Source organism: Mus musculus, chromosome 5 (assembly GCF_000001635.26).
Source record: "Mus musculus strain C57BL/6J chromosome 5, GRCm38.p6 C57BL/6J".
Taxonomy (NCBI): domain Eukaryota; kingdom Metazoa; phylum Chordata; class Mammalia; order Rodentia; family Muridae; genus Mus; species Mus musculus.
In genome coordinates, this window is record NC_000071.6 from 55,178,204 (window position 1) to 55,200,421 (window position 22,218).

Consider the following 22,218-nt stretch of genomic DNA (forward strand, 5'->3'; position numbering starts at 1 on the left):
TATCCTGCAAATCCATGAGCATGGGAGATCTTTCCATCTTCTGAGATCTTCTTTAATTTCTTTCTTCAGAGACTTGAACTTTTTATCATACAGATCTTTCACTTCCTTAGTTAGAGTCACGCCGAGATATTTTATATTATTTGTGACTATTGAGAAGGGTGTTGTTTCCCTAATTTCTTTCTCAGCCTGTTTATTCTTTGTGTAGAGAAAGGCCATTGACTTGTTTGAGTTAATTTTATATCCAGCTACTTCACTGAAGCTGTTTATCAGGCTTAGGAGTTCTCTGGTGGAATTTTTAGGGTCACTTATATATACTATCATATCATCTGCAAAAAGTGATATTTTGACTTCCTCCTTTCCAATTTGTATCCCCTTGATCTCCTTTTGTTGTCGAATTGCTCTGGCTAATACTTCAAGTACTATGTTGAAAAGGTAGGGAGAAAGTGGGCAGCCTTGTCTAGTCCCTGATTTTAGTGGGATTGCTTCCAGCTTCTCTCCATTTACTTTGATGTTGGCTACTGGTTTGCTGTAGATTGCTTTTATCATGTTTAGGTATGGGCCTTGAATTCCTGATCTTTCCAGAACTTTTATCATGAATGGGTGTTGGATCTTGTCAAATGCTTTTTCTGCATCTAACGAGATGATCATGTGGTTTTTGTCTTTGAGTTTGTTTATATAGTGGATTACATTGATGGATTTTCGTATATTAAACCATCCCTGCATCCCTGGAATAAAACCTACTTGGTCAGGATGGATGATTGCTTTAATGTGTTCTTGGATTCGGTTAGTGAGAATTTTATTGAGGATTTTTGCATCGATATTCATAAGAGAAATTGGTCTGAAGTTCTCTATCTTTGTTGGATCTTTCTGTGGTTTAGGTATCAGAGTAATAGTGGCTTCATAAAATGAGTTGGGTAGAGTACCTTCTACTTCTATCTTGTGAAAAAGTTTGTGCAGAGCAATTGTGGTAAAAACTGCATGGTACTGGTATAGAGACAGACAAGTAGACCAATGGAATAGAATTGAAGACCCAGAAATGAACCCACACACCTATGGTCACTTGATCTTCGACAAGGGAGCTAAAACCATCCAGTGGAAGAAAGACAGCATTTTCAACAATTGGTGCTGGCACAACTGGTTGTTATAGTGTAGAAGAATGCGAATCGATCCATACTTATCTCCTTGTACTAAGGTCAAATCTAAATGGATCAAAGAACTTCACATAAAACCAGAGACACTGAAACTTATAGAGGAGAAAGTGGGGAAAAGCCTTGAAGATATGGGCACAGGGGAAAAATTCCTGAACAGAACAGCAATGGCTTGTGCTGTAAGATCGAGAATTGACAAATGGGACCTAATGAAACTCCAAAGTTTCTGCAAGGCAAAAGACACCGTCAATAAGACAAAGAGACCACCAACAGATTGGGAAAGGATCTTTACCTATCCTAAATCAGATAGGGGACTAATATCCAACATATATAAAGAACTCAAGAAGGTGGACACCAGAAAATCAAATAACCCCATTAAAAAATGGGGTTCAGAACTGAACAAAGAATTCTCACCTGAGGAATACCGAATGGCAGAGAAGCACCTGAAAAAATGTTCAACATCCTTAATCATCAGGGAAATGCAAATCAAAACAACCCTGAGATTCCACCTCACACCAGTCAGAATGGCTAAGATCAAAAATTCAGGTGACAGCAGATGCTGGCGTGGATGTGGAGAAAGAGGAACACTCCTCCATTGTTGGTGGGATTGCAGGCTTGTACAACCACTCTGGAAATCAGTCTGGCGGTTCCTCAGAAAATTGAACATAGTACTACCGGAGGATGCAGCAATACCTTTCCTGGGCATATATCCAGAAGATGCCCCAACTGGTAAGAAGGACACATGCTCCACTATGTTCATAGCAGCCTTATTTATAATAGCCAGAAGCTGGAAAGAACCCAGATGCCCCTCAACAGAGGAATGGATACAGAAAATGTGGTACATCTACACAATGGAGTACTATTCAGCTATTAAAAAGAATGAATTTATGAAATTCCTAGCCAAATGGATGGACCTGGAGGGCATCATCCTGAGTGAGGTAACACATTCACAAAGGAACTCACACAATATGTACTCACTGATAAGTGGATATTAGCCCAAGACCTAGGATACCCAAGATATAAGATACAATTTCCTAAACACATGAAACTCAAGAAAAATGAAGACTGAAGTGTGGACACTATGCCCCTCCTTAGAAGTGGGAACAAAACACCCTTGGAAGGAGTTACAGAGACAAAGTTTGGAGCTGAGATGAAAGGATGGACCATGTAGAGACTGCCATATCCAGGGATCCACCCCATAATCAGCATCCAAACGCTGACACCATTGCATACCCTAGCAAGATTTTATTGAAAGGACCCAGATGTAGCTGTCTCTTGTGAGACTATGCCGGGGCCTAGCAAACACAGAAGTGGATGCTCACAGTCAGCTAATGGATGGATCACAGGGCTCCCAATGGAGGAGCTAGAGAAAGTAGCCAAGGAGCTAAAGGGATCTGCAACCCTATAGATGGATCAACATTATGAACTAACCAGTACCCCGGAGCTCTTGACTCTAGCTGCATATATATCAAAAGATGGCTTAGTCGGCCATCACTGGAAAGAGAGGCCCATTGGACACGCAAACTTTATATGCCCCAGAACAGGGGAACGCCAGGGCCAAAAAGGGGGAGTGGGCGGGTAGGGGAGTGGGGGTGGGTGGGTATGGGGGACTTTTGGTTTAGCATTGGAAATGTAAATGAGGTAAATACCTAATAAAAATGGAAAGAAAAAAAAAAGAAAATATCTAATAAAAATAACTAGTTATTCATAAAAAAAAAAGATTAGACAGGAAACATTATTTAATATCTGCATGACTCTATATCCTTGAATTGAACAGAGTAATATGTACCCTCTGGCTTTTCAGGGTTTTTTGGGGAGTAAATATGATAAATATGAAAATAATATAATAAATTATATTCCAAAGCACAAAAATGAGGGATGTTTCATCTCACTCATACCTATATTTGAAAATGGATTTTTCTCCACTGAAAAATCTATGAAAGAGCCAGTTTCCTAACCCCTGCATTCTTACAGTGAACTCAGCTATATACTTCCAACTATCACAGGGTAAGTACAAATTTTGCCATAAAAATAGAAGTTAATTCATATAAAATAAACCTCTGGATTCTAGAAGTCCATGGTAACTCTTTCAAATGATCTTATAGGAAATCTGGAGTATTATTCATACATATAAGCAACCCTTTATAAGATAGCACATATGCACAGCTGAGCTTTTGGCTAGAAAACATTTCTAATACTTTTGATGCTTGGCACTGACATGGATCTTGATCAGTCTCGAGATATGCTCAATTACTAAATGTATCAATAGTGACAATGCTTATTAAATGTTTGTTCTTCTGATAAAAATAAGTATGGCTACTTAAATTAACTAGATGAAGGATAATGGCACATTATCTTATTAAGAAATTGTAAGAATTTTTGACAAGAAGCCATATGTAATCTTTAAAAATTGTATTTAATTTGTAAGACAAAAAATATCCTTTAAAAATTACAAAAATGTGCAGAGAAATGAGGCTTCAATCTATAATAATGCCTGCTTCCAAACCTAAAGACCATAATTGGATTCCTAGAGTGAAAGTGATGGAGAAAATTGACTTTACAATATTTGCTGTGGATGCCCAGGCGTGTTTGTATATGCACTGCCTCCCTTCCCCGACGCTCTGCCACACATGGTAAAATAAAGAAATTTACAAAGCGGTAAATACTTTATAAAGTTTTTTTAAGTGACCATAATGTTACAATTAAGGACTATTAAAATCTTAAAAATTTTAATCAGTAATCATATTTTAACTATAGCATATATTAGCAAAAACATCATTCACACAAATTAGATGAATTTCAACTTAATTCATATATATGTTTTTTCTTGTATATATTTCCAAGTTTATTATTAACTTACTTATAATTTAATTTAACCAATATTTCTCTGAATTTTTTCAGGGTATAGACCATGACACAATCAAAATTTGGTGTGATATTTTGAGATGAGTCAATAATCTTAAATGCAGTTTCTATAATGTGTCTATAAAAAGTGAGGTGTGTACTGATTGGTTCTTAATATGCTTAAGGCCATTGCAAATCTCTGCAGTAATGTAAATCAGGATGATTTGTGCTTCTCAGAAGCCACTAAACAATATGCTCCTCAAACGACTTTTAATGCTTCTGTTTACAATTTATGATTTTGTTCATATTTTTTCCACCCAACATTCCTTCCAGACACTTCTCCTTATTACCCATCCACTTCATATTTTTCTTTTGTAAAATAACTAAATAAGTAAATGGGGAAAGGCACCAAAGAAAAATAAGTTACATAACATGAAGTTCGCATTGTAACTTTTTCTCAGCATGAGGCCTTCTGGAGTGGAGTTTGTTATACCCAGTACAACATCATTGGAGAAAATTTATATTTGCTTTCCAGAAGGTACCTATCAATTGTTAATTGTTTCTTGGTTAGGTGTGGGAACCCATGTTAACTTTTGCTTTGCAATTCTGTGATCTTATCTAGCTTGAATCTGTATATGTGCTGTGCATATTGTCAGAGTCTCTAAGTTCATTTGTGAATCGGTTCTGTTGTGTATGGAAAACATTTTTTTTGGAGTTATCTATCTTTGTCTTTTACAATCTTTCTGCCTCTTCTCTGTGCCTTGAAGGGTGTGGTTTATGAAGACATTCAATTTAGGGCTGAATGTTTTAACCTCTCTTAGTCCCTGCATATTGACAAGTTGTTTGCATCTGGGCTAGTTATTATCTGATGCAAAAAGCAGCTTCTATATGAGAATTAAGCAATGCACTGATCTATAAGTATAGCAGTATTTCATTAAAAGTCATTTTGTTGTTATTATTTAACAGATTTATAGTAGTATGTCTTCCTCTAGGGCCCATGATGTATCTAGCCTCCGGTTCTTGGCAGTTTTTTTTTTTCAATTTTAGGAATGGAGTTTATATATTAGAGTTAATGACCAATCACAATTAGTTAGTTGGTTTGCCCATTTGTGCCACTATTGCACCAGCATATCTATAGGAACATCTTATTGTTGCTCACAAGGTTTGTAGCTGGATAATAATGATGAGAATTTTTTTCTCCTGTAGCTAGTAGAGTGAAGCTTCTCATTGAACACCAGCTCAATTATTCCATGTTTGATACAGATAAGTTGATGGTGTCTTCAGTAATAGGGTATTGCTGTCATACTGTGGACGATAGTAAGTGGTCTTTTGGGGGGTAGTAGTTTATACCTTTGACATACAACTCAAAAATATGTACCCTATTCGTGGTACTGGGATTTTTATTATTTAGTGCATGGTGTCTGTCTTGGGTTTGTCTACCTCATTATATTACTTTCCATGTATATATACTTCAGGAGGATTATATAGTAGTAGGTTTCCATATATTTAAAAATGCCTTTTAGTGTTGGATATCAATCCTCATATTTCTTCTTTACTTAGCTTTCCCATGGCACTTTCTATAAATGGCCCACACTTACTTACCAGGCCAAAGTTACCTCATATGGCTGGCAGGAAATTAAAATAGGTTCAAGTTGGAGGATCCACTACAAGACTGGAATTGTGACAATTTTAATGAGAACAGAATTTGTATACCCCTATCAGAAATGCAAATATAATGGCAATTTCCAGGATCAATGCAGTTCTAGTTGCCAGGATACAAGGATGTTTGCAAGCTGGTTAGGGTACACAAGATTAATGTAAAAGACCAAGTGTCTTGTCAAAATTCTATACTTCTGTGACAGTAACGGAACATACAGAGGTACACAAAGGAGCCTGAATGCTTCATTCCCTGAGGGGTTGCCCCAGATTCTTAGGAACTAAAAGGCACACAAAACCTCAGAAGCCATGGACTTTAACCTGAAAAATCTATGACACATTTCTCAAGGCATTTAGGCCTGGCCAACTCCAGCTTGCTGGAAGAGGCCTGCTCTTCCTCATTTAATCATTTGAGTCTTGTCTTATCACTTTAAAGTCTCAGAGAAATTTTGAGATAACCTTAACCATGCAAGCGAAAGACTTATATAATGAATCTTTAGAAAATTGAAGAAAGAAATTGAAGAATATACCTAAAGATCAAAAGACACCTTTAGGGTCATGGATTGGCAGTATTAATATTGTAAAACTAGTAACTAATCCAAAATTAATCTAAATATTTAATGGAATCTCAACAAAATTAAAATCAAATTATACATTAAAATTGTAGAAAATATTAATTTCTCTTTTTATCAGATTTAGGCTATCTAGTGTGTGCAGAAGTCCATAATGCAGTCAGAGTTAAGTTTTATGGAGGATGATAAGAATAAATCCATTCTCTGTCTTCTACATGCAGCCAACCAGTATAATGAAAATATTTGGTAAATATGTCCTGTCTCCAGTTGTGTTTGGGCACCTTCATAAAAATTGGGTGCCTGTCGATATATAGTTATTTGAGGGTCTTCATTTCTATTCCATTGATCAATCTGATTGTTTTTATAGGCAAATCAAAGTTTTACATCTGCAGTACAATTTGAAATCTGGGATGATAATCCTACCAGTACCATTCAGATTGTTTTAGTTATTGTGTGAGTTTGTTTTGTATTTCCATTTTATGATTAAGATTATTTTTATTTCCACATTGTAAAATATTATATTGTAATTTTGGTGGATCCAGATTGGGTGGCTGCCTTTCATATGTTTTTGATAGAAAATCTGTTTTCACGATATTAATTCTACTGATCTTGTGGGCATGGGAGATGTTTTCTAATTCTTGGGTCTTCAATTATTTTATTTAATATCTCGAAGTTATCATTATCTAAGTCACATACATCATTTTTAAGGTTTTTCTTAAGTTACTTTTGAAGCTTTTGTGAAAGGTATTGTTTCCTGATATTTTTCTTAGTATGGCTGCCATTTGTGTACACTGATTTTTATGTACTAATTTTGTATCCTGCTACTTAGCTGAGAATTTGTATCAGCTGTAGAGGTTTTCTGGTGGAGTCTTAGGACCATTCATGTATAAAATTTTATGGTTTGTCAATATAGATACTTGGAGTGCCTCTTAGCTCAGTTGTATCCTCTTCAGTTGTCTAAGTGTTCTAACAAAGACAGAATATATTTTTCTAACACAGATACTTTTACATAATGGGTATATTTTGTCTTGAGTCTTTTTAAATGTGAGGAAAAGCAAAGAAAGTATTCCCCTAGAAGTGCTGAATGAATATGACTATGTAAATGAAACAGGTAGAATAATAGTCATAAGTTATCCCCTAAGGCTTATGATCTGTACAGCCTCAGGTTTGGGCCCACTAACTGTGTCTAGTATCTCTCTCTGTCTCTGTCTCTCTGTCCTTGAATGTCTCTTTCTATCTCTCTTCCTGTTTCTTTCTATGTGTTTCTGTCTCTCTTTGACTGTGTCTTTCCTTCTGTTTCTCCGGCTCTCTTTCTATCTATCTCTCTCTAGCTCCATAAATCAAGACAAGTGCCAGCATGATTTTCCATATTTTTCATTCAAATATTTTGTCTTTTCAGAAATATGCTGGTAGTGTCAAGTGTTGGAGGGTAGCCAAGTATTAGAAATATATAGTCTGTATTATATAGAGGTTGTGGTACTTAACTGCCCAATCACTAAAGAAGAAGTAACTCTTTCCTGATTCTGGGTTCTGAAGTCTAGTAGAAGCCTTGCCACTCCTTTATAAGGTAACTCCAAGTAAACTCTTTTTAGATGTGTGTCCTCTAGGAATCCTTGGTAGCAAATGGCCCCAGTTACTTTAAACTGATTCCTAGTTATAGCCATAGATTATTGTACAGATCAATCCTCATTTATAAACTTTCTACTTTAAGTAGATAGGGGCTAAAACAGATACCCACAACTGACCAAGGTACAGAGGATAAAGAGTCTGGAAAGCTCAGCCCTATAACTATATCATACGTCCTCCTGCCAAAGCTCAGATAATTGCTAAAAAGGAAGGAGAAATGTTTTAAGAGCCAGGGGCACTGGATGTCTACAAGAAAATAGTGTTTCCTAATATAGCAGAATTGTTTCACATGTGAAATCACAATAGAGATGACAGCATGTCCAAGACCTGAACAAACTCAAACCAGACAAAATCCTAGCATACAGCAAGATAAGTTAGCAGTAAGTCTGACACCTCAGTACCTTTTATAGATGATAGCTGTTGGAAAATAGTGTAAGCTTCCTTGGAGGGGATAAATATTAATTGGTCTCTGGTCAAGACCACACATCCAAGTTTATATGGGCAGCACAATTTGAAATTTGTGGCTTTAAAAGATAAAAAGGAAATAAAATTAAATGGCTAGATAGGGGAAGATGAAATTTATAGGGATGTGGGAGAGAAGTATATAGCTAAAATACACTGTATAGAATGTTCAGCTAATAAAATTTTGTAAAAATAATGTAAAACACACCAAGTAGAAAATGATCTGATGATTCAGTGTGTTTGAAGATGTACCAGTCTCTTACAGTGGACTCATTAAAGTACCTAGCACCACATAGCGACCCACAACTATTTGATCCTCCAGTACCAGGGGATACAACAAAATCTTTCAACACCCAACGCTTCATGCACCTGATGAATAGACATGCATGCAGCCAAAACACCCCCACACATAAACCAATCTTTAACATAATAAAATAAAAATTTAAATTTATTTTGTACATATCCCATCTTCCAATAGTGTGATCAATTATGTACTCAAAATATTTTATAAAATTGTTTTGAGTGTTAATAAATGCAAAGACGTATGTTACTCAACATGTGTGCTTGGTAGATTTTCTTTCATCAAACATAAATGCCTGGCTTGGATAGGATCCTGAAAACAGAGCATAACACTGCAAAGTTCACTGCATGGTACCAGACAATAAAAAGCTATCAAAAGCCTTATCTAGCTGTGCATCATGAGATCTACTATAATAATTTTTTTCCAAAATTTACCTACAGGTACAATAGTGGCAAGGATATTACTGGAGAAAGAAAACATTGTTTTTTTATTATATTTAAGGCATACTCCACAAGAAGGAACTCATCTGGTACTGTAAACTAGGCAAAAGACCATGGCTGAGTCACTCATAAATTGTAGAGGGGAAATTAATGTTATTAATCTCTAAATATGCATAGTAATATCTTGCCTCATACATTTTTGTCTTTACATTCATAGATTAATTAATTTCTCAACTCCATTTAGAAAAGCTTCTTTTGTAATAAATAGTGGTTTTCACGGAGACCCAAAATTGGCCAATCTGTAGCAAAGAAGAGGCTGCGGAATACTTAGTTTTAAATGGGACATTTGTACCACACCTTCTCCCATCCAAGTGCAGGGAGCATCACTGAAAACGGAGCAGAAACAAATCAAAAACAAGAAACAGTGAACATCGGCAGCCAAGAAATATTTCTTTACATTTCAGGTATGGAACACATATGAACTCATAGCAGCTATTCTTTCATGCACAATACCTGCATCAAATTAGGCCAGACACAATACTAGAATGGATGGGCCAAAGGCTCAGAAAGTCCTACCCATAGTCCAGAAGTTGTTCATCATTGCTGGTTGCTGGTAGAGAAACAGTAAGTCTTCTTCTAAGGTGTAGTCTTTCTCCAGTACACGGCCCTACGCCTATAGACACATAAGTGACGTCAATGGGTTTTGTTGAAAGACCTGATGAAGATGGTGCGGAACTGTGATGGGGTTTTCATATAAAAGCAATTGTAGATAATTATAGATGGATTTAATCTAAACACATTATATGAACATATGATAGTCACAAATAAAAATAAGGGAGAAAATAAGGAATATATGCTTTGGATATGTGTTGTTCAGATCCTAAGAATTTATAAATTGCTTGTCTACTTTCTTTTTTCTTTTTTTTTTTCTTTCTATCAACTTCACTTGATCTTACATTTTATTTTCAGTGCAAAAATGATGCTTTCACTTGTATAATTAGTCTCTTAAAGTTATGTTCTCTTTAGCTCTGTTAAGAGAAAAGTTTCTATGCAATTTAATAGGGAAAAGGCACATTTTTCATGAAAAATGTATTTTGCAGAAGTTGCTATTGCTCATAATTAAGATATTTCTAGGAAAATGTGCAAATAATTTTAACTATTAGGCCACTACAAATGGACAGCAGTCATTTTCAGACTTTTCCAGCATCAGAAACCTGATACTAGTAACACAATAATATACCACACAGTTTTGTCTTTAAAAAAATAAATAAAAACACCATTCATTCTATCAAGGTTTACTAAAAGACGGATATTTCAGATTATTTGTTTATGACTACTGTGAGTTGTCTCAGACATGGTAAATTAGAAATATCTTTCTTTCAGGAAATTTTAATCCATGTAATAAGTATAAGACTCAATATGATGACATTGAATTTGATTTTAGGGTATAAGAATTATGGGAAAATGTTGAAAAATATACAGTACATACATATATCCATATGAATATAATAAATTAAGTATTAGCATTCAGGAATATCATTTGTATTAACTTTTCTCCATGTGAGTCTCATATACATGTAAAGTAGGCAGAAAAAATGTAAAATTCAGAGAATAAGAAAAATACCCATTGTCTTAGTTATGGTTTCCATTACTTCTGTCTTAGGATTTCCATTGCTATGAAGAGATTCCATAACCAAGGCAACTCTCATAAAGGACAATATTTAATTGGGGCTGGCTTACAAGTTCTGAAGTTCAACCCATTATTATAATGGCAGGAGACTCAACAGTGTCCAGGCAGGCAGAGTTATGGTAGAGGTGAGATTTCTACATCTTCCTCCAAAGGAATCCAGGAGCAGACTGTCTTCTGCCAGCAAGGAAGAGGGTCTCAAAACGACTGCCACAGTGACACACTTCCTTCAACAAGGCCAGACCTACTCCAAGAAGGCCATACCTCCCAATAGTGCCACTTTCTGGGTGAAGCATGTTCAAGCCATCATGCTCATGAATTGTTATCTTCTGGACACAGCTTGTATACACATCATTTCCTATTTTCTTGAACAAGACCTGTACAAGATAAAACTATTTGAAATTCTATTATATAAAGAGTTAATGGGGGGCTGGAGAGATGGCTCAGTGTGTAAGAGCACCCGACTGCTCTTCCGAAGGTCCAGAGTTCAAATCCCAGCAACCACATGGTGGCTCACAACCATCCGTAACAAGATCTGTCTTCCTCTTCTGGTGTGTCTGAAGACAGCTACAGTGTACTTACGTATAATAATAAATAAAATCTTAAAAAAAAAAAAGAGTTAATGATATCCTATGCATAATGGAGATACTATAGGCAGTTGGTGGCTACTTAGTGAGGCTATGACTGCCCCAGTAGAACTCTATTGAGAATTTTCTGTTTATATATGAACTCCATTTTAAAGATTGTATTATTTTGCTTTTTAACTATCTATTTCTTGAGTTTTTATCTAACTTGGATTTTAGTTCTCTATCAGGTGTGGAGTTGATACAGGTATCTCCACACTGTGTAGCCTTCTACTTTGTCTGAATGACAGTTCCGTGAGATCTTGTTTAATAATTGTTGATCCTTGTACCTGTATTCTTTTCAGTATTCTTTTCAGAAGGTCTTGAGTCAATGTTTTCAAAGCCACCCCACTCTTTCTCTTCTATCTGGTTCAGGGCATCTGGTTTTAGATCCATGTGGACTTGGATTTTGGGCAGGTGTGAATGCAGGAAAGTGATCTGTAAGCTTATCTTTTTCAAAGCTCACCTTGATAAGTGTACTTAAATGTTCTAATGTCCCTTCTAGCCCACAACCCACAAAAGGCAGTTAATAGAAAAGAAAGGTTAATAGAACAAAGAAAGATGAGGACAAGTGTAAAAATAGTTCTTTAGGACAAATCCAAACTGCCTTGTCAGAAAATGAGCAACTCAGTTAACAGAATCAGCAGCAGTAGTTTGAGCCACTCACAAACGCCATTCACAAATCAGCAGTAGCAGTTCAATTAAGAAAAAAAAGACAAATACAAAAACACAATGTTCTGCCAATTATCCAGAGTCTACTGAAACAGCAGAACCAGAACCAGAAGTACTTTCGTGCACTTTTCTCTATGAAGTCATGCTAAAGGTGATCAGCAAATAAGGCTATGTGAACCAATGACACAGAGCATTCTCCACTGTCTGTTGGGTTATATTTATACCCTTTCCATATATCACGTGTTCTCTCAAGTGTCTGCTCTAGCAAAACATCACATGTCCTTTATCTAGGCAGCATCAACAAAACCATCATGTTTCTGTTCTCAGCAAAGCATCCTCCCATATGTCTGATTCAGATAAAAAACATCATTTCATAAGACACATTCCAGAAAAAAAATCACATGATGCAACTATGTTTTCAAAGAAATCAGTAAATTCCACTTCAGTGGTCCCACAGAAATCTTTTAAAAAAAATCACAGACTATTGCCAAGGTTATATTTCTCTCTACAAACAGACAAAATTGTCCCACTGCTGAAGACAGAACCACACAACTAATTGAATACTGAGAAGTCAAACTGAAGCCTATATAGAGCCTTCATCCTTGTTTTAGTATTTGTGATATGAGAAGGTACTCCACAGGCTACTGAAAGAAATGTCAATAACAACCCAGACACAAAACCTTTGATGTACAATCTGTTCTACCTTCAAAACGTGCTAGGGCAAAAGGTGATACAAAGCTGAGTAACCAACCAGTGTCTGATTTGATTTCAGGCCCACTTCAGAAGATAAAACCCATATGCAGTACTACTTGTGTGATCACAAACCAGATACTAGATAGCTAAGAGGCTTAGAAAACCAAATAATATTGGTATAAAAAATAATAAATTGTCTCTTGATGATATTCTGTTTTACTTCTAGATCAATGCCATATTTGGTCATCATCAGAAACCCAGAAACCCACAGTTTGACATTATGGAAAGAGAGAATGAGAATGAGAAGGCAAAGATGAGAGAGAGAGAGAGAGAGAGAGAGAGAGAGAGAGAGAGAGAGAGAGAGAGAGAGAGAGAGCAGCTGCAAATGGGTTGGCTTCATCAATTCCCTCTGCTGAGAAGTTAGAGAACCCTGTAGAATTAAAGGAATAATGAATATAAGAGCCAATGTGTATGAAGTGCACCAGGAGAACAAAGATCATTTTAACTCATAGAACTGACATGGAACTACACCCGGTCTCTGCAGATGTATTATTGCTTTCAGTTTAGTGTTCTTATAGCACTACAGTATATGTGAGTGAGTCTCTGATAATTTTGCATTCTCTGGGTCTCTTTTTCTTCTCTTAGTTTACCTTGCCCATCTGGGATGTTATAGTTTTTGTTTTGTCTTATTATATTTTGTTTTGTTTTGTTGTTATTTCCTGCTGTTTTCCAACGAGAGACAGAAAGGTATTGGAACCAGATAGGAGGGGAGGTATAGAGGTACTGAAACTAATAGAGGGAGGAGAAACCATAATAAAGATATATTATATAATAAAAGTATCTATTTCTAATGAAGGAAATGAAAAAAAAAAAAGAAAGAAAAAAAAAGATCCGAGGAAACAGGCCAACAACAGGCTTATCAAAGTGCATAGTGAAATCATCTTATACAGTCAAAGAATAAGTGTATGCTAAATGAATATAAATTTATTTGCTAAAATTACATAATTTTATTAATAACATTTGTGTTATATTCGGGAAAAATGCTTTGTCCTATTTCATCATTTCTGTGATAATATATGAAAAAGGCCTGTACCCTATAAAATTCAATTGACTGATGGGTATGGTAGCATGCAATTATTACTTTAAATATCCTTATATTCTATTTCTGTTTCATGCATGAAAGATCAAAGAATAATAAGATCAAGTTTACTTCTAGAAAACAAAAAGTATTGGGTTTATCATTGGTTCACTAATATTTAGACTGTCATAATTAATTTTGTCAGAATTTTCTACTTGTCAAACTTTCATGGAGTTTTTTGGGAATTATCATCTGTGATATCATGAACTTGCATATATAATAATTTAATGAATAAAACATTTCAAATTGTCTTTTGTAAAAAGATATTTATGTGTGAATTTATACAATCAAAATAGGCTTGTTCTAATGCCCATTCTTTCTCAAAATTATGTACTTACAATGCAGTTGTTTGGCACTTGCTATTACGTAAGTCTCTGGTCTTAAATATATAAACTTCATCACTCATAGTGCATATTGTCAGGCATTGTAGTGCCTGTATAAATGGGTAGCATGAAATATAATGCATTACATCTAATGAGATATTTCAGTTGTGATATATTTTCATTACTCATTGTTCAATTCTCTAATTTGCGTGCTTTTCAGATTAAACAGCTTATATATTTCTCTTGAATGTATCTCTTGAAGTGCTAGGAGTTTTATTATCATGCATATGTATGTATAAGATTATATATTTAGTTTTATACAACATGACCTGGATTTGAATACTTTTGAAGAATTACAAGAATATTAATAATTTCAGGATTAAGATACTAAATGTAATAAATAAATATTTTCATATTTTACATACATGGTTTATTTTCTGAAAATAATTACAATTTAACCTAATTAAGTTAGCTGTGATATATTTCAATTTGCCTTTTTTCTATATTGGGGCTGAGTTCGTTGGTCATCTCCATCTGCTTTGAAGATAGTACAGTATAAGTTATTACATATGAGGCACAAAAGCAAAGAATAAAAAAAATCAGAAAGGAAAGAGACCTAAAATGAACAAAAAGATATTATCAAGTAGGAACTAGGAACTGTGAGAGAGAGAGAAGGCAGAAAAGAGAGTATTGAAAGACTGACTCACCAAACCTTACCAATTGTGATGACAAACATGCACACCAATATTAAGCAGTTCAAGAAATCCAACTGTATTTCTGAGATTTTGGCCAGCCTGGTCAACAGTATAGAGTGAATTCCAGGACAGCCATGGCTACACAGAGAAACCTTGTCTCAAAAAAACAAAAACAAAAACAAAACAAAACAAAACAAAAAAAGAGGGGGAGAGACAGAGAGACAGAGACAGAAAGAAATCCAACTGTGGTAGGCCAATAATACACTAAAATGTTTTAGTATAAAATTGTCAAATGCTAACCACAGAAAGCAGCTGGAGAGAAGGGACTCAACTAATGACATATACTGGATTCCAAGTGAAATTAGAAGCAGAATGCTGATTCAAAATTGTGGTGAACAGAAGACAGTGTGTTGATATAACTGAAGTGATTCACATAAATAAAATCTAATCAAGCATCCTATGACTGTTAATTTTGTTAATGTTACATAATTCACATTCTCATAGATCCCAAGTGTCTTGGCATATCTGTGAGAGACTAACAAGATTAAAATTAGATGTGAAGCATGACAGTGTAGAAACATATATACATGATTAGAAAGCTCCATTCTATGAGTTAGGATTTTGGATTGAATGAAAAGAAAAAATGATGTGAGCAATGAATTCCTTGTTCTGCTTGGCATGACAAGTTTTAAGAATATACTTGTAAAACCAACATAGCATCAAAGAAGACATAAGAGAGAAATAAAAATAATTTTAGAGTCTAAATATAAAATCCATATAAAAATATACCAAATATATATGTAGTAGCAGTACCAGCTATATATGTATGTATGTATGTATTGTATATATGACTGTACATGTTTATATTGGAGAAAGAAAGAGGACTGGAGATGCAATTTAGTAGTGGCTTTTACCCTTCTTTGTGTAGTCCAACTCTTTCTGGCTGTCTTCAGCATATTATTACCTTTTGGAATAGGGATGTTTTTATATATTCTAATTCTATATTTTAATGTGTTAAGGTAGTGTGGCACAATAGAGATTGCATTGAGTCTCAGAAGACGCTTTGCACTTTTAAATAGTGTTATTCTCATAAAACCTGTTAAGGATTTTCTCAACTCAATACATTTTGCATTGTGAAGTATTAAGCATGTGCCATTGAGAGGTCGAAGATAATGGGTTACAAGTGATGTGTTTTGTTATCATATAGACAAGGGACAATGTGGTAATGGCCAGTATTGATTATCAACTTGACAGGGTCTAATATTCCATAGGAGACAAGACTCTTAGCAATACTGTCCAAATACATCAAAAGCAAATTTCATCTCTATTACAGATGAAAATTTACTCATAGTTGGGTTTTGTTGGTATAATTTCTTGATTTATTATTAATCTTATGACTTCATGTTTTATTCTATGATTGGTCCATTTGTTATTAACATGGAGAGGAGAAAACAGCAAGACAGATGTTTCTTTTCCCTTTTCCTCTTGTTACTTGAGAGGCATACTTGCAACTGGACGTGTTGAGTATCTCTCTTTGAGTTTTTCTTTAATTTCTATGTTTTTGGGACATAGTTGAGAAATGGCAGAACCTAAGGACAAATAATACAAAGATTGCAGCAGCTTTCAGACACAGGAGGGAGCTGAAAAATACTCCCCTAGAGCCTACTTCTACCTTCCTGTGATACTGCAAGGATATCCAAATCCTGGATCCTCGTTGCTGCTCTTTCTGCTTTGTGACATCCTATGACCTGAGGGAATAAGGGAGGGCTGAGTTCCAACCTATGGAGAAGCTAGAGGTTTGCTCAGTTCATACTTAGAATTTGAGGGATGGGTGGGGTGTTTTTGTAGCTATATAAAGATGAATGTAGGTGGAGTAGAAATTGTGTAGAAAGCGTTAATGTTTATCCTCTCAAATATCTCAGTGTGACCTGCTGAAACTGGGATGTTTTTGCAGAATTAATAGATTGACATAGGAGGGATTGCTTTGGTGGGGTGTGTGAGAGAAGGATGATTAATTTTATAATTCTTTATATTTCTATATTTTTCTGCATAGATTGTAAAATTGTTCAGAGACACACTAGTGGCTACTAAGAAATGCTTTTTTCCTGTTTTCACATCTGAGTCTAAGAAGTTGTGGATGGGTCAGTGTGAGAAAGCATGGAGAATAGACAGGAGGACATGCTGCAGTTGATTTAGAAATTCAAATGGCTTTTACAATGGCTAGATATCTGGGTCTGTATTTACATTTCACACTGAAATATGGATGAAAAAATGTGTATAGTCACATGTCTATTATTTTTACAAAATAGGAAGATGAGTACTTGCACATCCTTTCTGTTTTGTTGTTGTGTTATTATTATCTATGCCAGAAAATGCGAGCTGCCTTTGTGTAATGTTAAATTTTTAAAATCAGAGTTGGCAAAAGACATAATCAAAAGAGTATAAAGGCAATGCAAAGAGCTGAAAATATGTGTAAATCATATAACTGACGAGACATAAATAAACAGAATATATAAAGAATTCACTGAAGTAAGCAGCAAGGAGGATTTTCAAAAGCCTAGCAAAGGATGTTACTAGACATTTTTCAAACACGTTATACATACAGTCAATAAACATGTGTCATAATGGCTGACAACACTAACCACAAGGAACTGAATCAAAATTACATCAAGGACATCTTTATCCGGGTATGTCAAAGGCATTATACTCAAGAAATCACTGCAGCCAAGACTCTATGCATAATATCTATAAACAAGGTACATCATCATTTCTTCATGACTGGGAGAGGGACCCATAATGTCACACCATTCCTAGAGGGAGTATTATGAATTTATAATTGCTGGACAGGTAATATCATCTTCTTTAGTGTTATAGATACCAATTGGTTTGTGTTACTTTTGTTTGGGCATGAAACTGTAATTAAACCAAATGGGTCACTTACAATAATACACAGGAAAGCAGTTAAGGATATTTAAGCAGTTAAGTTCTGGTCATGAGAGATGGGATGAATATAGAGAATGAAAAGGATTAACACCCATTATATAAATATACAATAAAAAAAGTAAATATATACACATATATATATCTGCCTTAACTACCATATTGGTCCCAAGTTGGGCTGGTCACTGGGCTGCCTTTCTTTAGGTCTCATTTCAATTTTTGTCCCTGTAGTTCTTTTAGACAGAAACAATTCTGGGTCAGAAATTTTGGTTTTGTGTTAGTAACCCTGTCCCTCCACTTGCGGCTCTGTCTGTGAACTGGAGGCAGACTCTTGGAGTCCCCTCTCTCCATTGTTGGACATTTTGGCTAAGGTCACCCCTATTGAATTCTGAGAGTCTCTTACCTCCCAGCTCTCTGGTAATTTCTAGAGCGCCCTTCCACCTCCCACCCCTGAGGGTGCATATTGCCATTCATTCTCCTGGCCCTCAGTGATTCTGAAAAAATGATCAGAAATGAATGAGGTTTTCCATGAAGGTTAGTCATTTAGTATCATTTTTTTCTACAGCTTCTTCATTAATTTGCTTTCAAACTGTAAGCAGAGAAGTACAAACACACACACACACACACACACACACACACACACACACACACACACACAGATTCTCCAGAAACAAAAGTTGAAATGGGTGAACATAAAAAAGAAGATACTGAAACAGCTGTATTTTGATATCCTCATGATGGAAGCTGAAAGTACCATTGGCTCATGTCGTTACCGAACAGGAATGTCTGTGGGAAATTTTCTAATGATTGACGTGGAAAGACAGCCCACCGTGGGCAGCAACATCCCTGGACAGTTCACCCTGGTTTGTATGGAAAAGGAAGTCAAGCAAGCCATGAAAAACAGGCTAACCAGTAATCAGCATTCCTCAGTGGTCTCTACTTCCATCTCTGCCTTCCAGTCACCACCTTCCTTGAGCTTCTCCCTTTTCACACTTCAAAGATGGATCATAAGTTGTAAGATGAAGTACATTCTCCCCTTTCCCATTTTTTCTTGTGGCCTTTATCACTGCAGCAGAAAGCAAACTAGGATACACACAAACCTATAATCCATCCCTCAAGGCCTGAAATATCTTTATTAAGTTGTGTATGCATGTATATATGAATGTTCCATTCATATTTAAACTTCAGTCAATAGTTTTGACTACACTTTTAATTCATTTATTCTGGACTCAGTGATTTTTTTTCTGTTGGCCCAGATCATTCATAGTATTTTTTAGAGTATTTCTTGACTAAACAATTCTCACTGAAGTGACTATGACTCCCTTTGAATTTAAACTATTAGAGTCACTGAAAACCCAAGATCTTAAATATATTTATACCTCAAGTAACCTTTTAAATTTCTGAACTGCTGCTGTTATTTATTTAGCATTTTGCTACTTGTTAATCTTTGTGACAATTATTTCATAGTTAATTAATCCTTAAAATAGTTATACTTTACCAAAACAGTTTTATTGATGACATAAATCTAGACTCAGAGAAGCTAGCAAATTACACAAGGACACAAAGACAATAAAAGACAAACTTACTTACTTTTTGCTTTTATTTTCTGGGAAGTTGAATTTAAGAAATAGGAAGCCAGAGAGCTGTAAGTATAAGGATAAAAGTTTGTGGAAGGAAAAATATACTCTCTAAACAAAACAGAGTATTGAAACTGTCACAAAGAAAGAGAGCATGGCCAGTGCTTCCCATGATCCCTTGTGGTCATTTCACTTTCCTCTTTTTCCCAGTTTTTCAAAGACAAGTTCTTAATGGTACATCATTAAATTTATGGAACTGAGTACATACATTATCTTCTATTTTTGTGCTTTAAATAATTTGTCATTTTATTATTGAATCCGAGTATAGGCCATTTTTGAGTATATGTATTTGACAGTTCTTGATGTCTTGGTTGATTTCAGATATTATGATTGAAGTGGTATAAATGCTTCAAGCATTCCAGCGTAGACAGAAATGTAAACAATTGGATAATACATAGAAATGTACATTCTGAATTTAATGGCAAAACATTTGTGAAACTGTTATGACTTTCCAAAACGAGATTTCTTCTGGAAATCATTAACTGTCCTCACTTCCATTCCTTCACCTTGATCTCCACTTAACTTTTTAACCTTTAGTATTCTTCTTCTTCATATCTTAAATGAGAATCCTAAACTCCTTACATTTAAAAAAACATGTTGTAATATAGATAGTTTTAAGCCATCCCCCAAGCCATGAAATGCAGTATCTTGAGTAGTGCTGAAGACAGCACACATCTTGGCTTCAAAACAGAGAGAAATAAATCTTAGATCCAAACTTGCCCCTTCCTGGCTACTTTCCATTGTCTCAAAAGGTTGTATGCTAGCTACTGGAAGAGAAAAGGTGTCCGTTATCCTGCCAGCACTGGAGACTACATACTAAGGCACTTCCACTGCAGCCAAGATATTCTTGCTTGGGGAAGAGCAACACAATTTTTATTGGGTTAACTAGCTGCTCTCTGACTATATGTATGGCCTTCTTCATTGTACGAAATCCCATTATTTATTCTTTAATTTTTGCCAAAAGCCCATGGCTGGGGAGGTCCTAGACCCTTTCTTAGAACCTGCTATTGCTAAACAGCCATGATATCAACCTGCCTTCCACATTTCCACGATTGCATTCATTAACTTGGGTTTTTCTACACATTTGTCAGAGGAGCTTTTTTTGATACTGGGCAATGGTTAATAGATAGATATTTAATTGTTAAATTGCTGAGAATTAGGAACTGAGATCTTCCTTAAATAGACTATCTATATTAACTTCACCATAAGGAAGGCACAACAAGTACCTTAAAAGAGAAAGACAAAAGAATGTTAACTGAAGAAACATGGAATGGAGGGCTGTGTAACACTTTCTTCTGGATTATGCAAATATGAACCATCAAGTTTGGTTACCTACCTAGGATTGACAAACAAAAAATTAAACTAACCAAAATCCTGGTGTGGATCATGTAGATGTTCTCCATAACTTGTGCTATGCTGAAGAGCTATTGGTACTGGGTAGTTTCTAGGAGAGGCAGTGGCCATTGGTAGGTTTTCTGTGCTCCGTGGATAGACCCACACACATGACATATATTCAGCACTAACTAGTCTCTGAGAATTATTAAAACAAAACAGAACAAAAACCATGAAATTGGCCAGAGGGAACAAATGGGCATATGGGAAAGTTTAAGGGGAAATGTTGGGAGATGCATGTATGACATTCTCAAAATTAAGAATTGAGTGAAACAAGTTGATGGGTATGAATAACATTTGTAACTGCAGAATAGCAAAAATTGAGCACGAGGAGCAAAATCCAAAACTGAATTCATGTCCTCTATTTTGGAAGTCCACGTAATTTTCCTCTTGGACACTCATGCATGGCAACCCTAATACAGGACACTAATACAACTTGGTTTTCTTTAAGACACAGTTAAGGTTTCTGGATTCAAAATCTTTTTTCCTCACTAAGTTACTTTTCTCAGGTCTAGCTACTGCCTTAAAATACAATCAAGTGTGACTTGAAAATAAAATTTTCCATCACTCATGAATGTATGCTTTGAGTATGTATGGGTGTGTAAGTATGGGTGTTTATGAATGTGCAAGAATGTGTGGGAGAGACTGCAAGAGTGTGTGTATGTTTGTGTGAGTGCATCTATTTGTCTGACCTGTTATATGTGTTCTATCACGTTCATCTTTGCTTCTCAATTTTAAAATGCTTTCTAACTGTGCAAGTTAAGAACTGCAGACATACACATTGCAAGAAACATCAAATTACTATATAATTCCTAACATCCTGAATTGTCAATGGTCCTGGATAGCAACCTGGATAGCAACAAGTGACATATTTGTACATACTTCACAGCAGCCTTCATGTCATATCATGGAACTTATGAGAAATCATCCTATGAGAAAGGATATAATAAATAAGAAAACGTCAGGAGTAAAGTGCTTCATTATAATTGGTATTATAGTGTAGATTAATATGTGTCATATTAAAAATTTAAATTTCAGAAAAAAGTATAACTAGTAGAATATTGTTTTAATAAGCTGTTGATTAAAAATGTTCTTCAAGTCGACATATATTAGAAGTATAACTAGTATAATCAACTTAAACTATGGATCTGCACTTTGTAGAGAATTTCTGAGCTTTTGAATTACTTAACGTGGTTCTGTAATTATCTACATATTGCACTTATTTTTATCTATGGGATATTAGTGTTAATATTTGATGCTAAACCAACCTATATTCTTTTTCTTCTGCCAATTTATTTAATAAGAGCATTGGAGAATAGAACATGGTTGGTGCTAAAGAACATTATCAACTTAAAAACAAAGCACTATT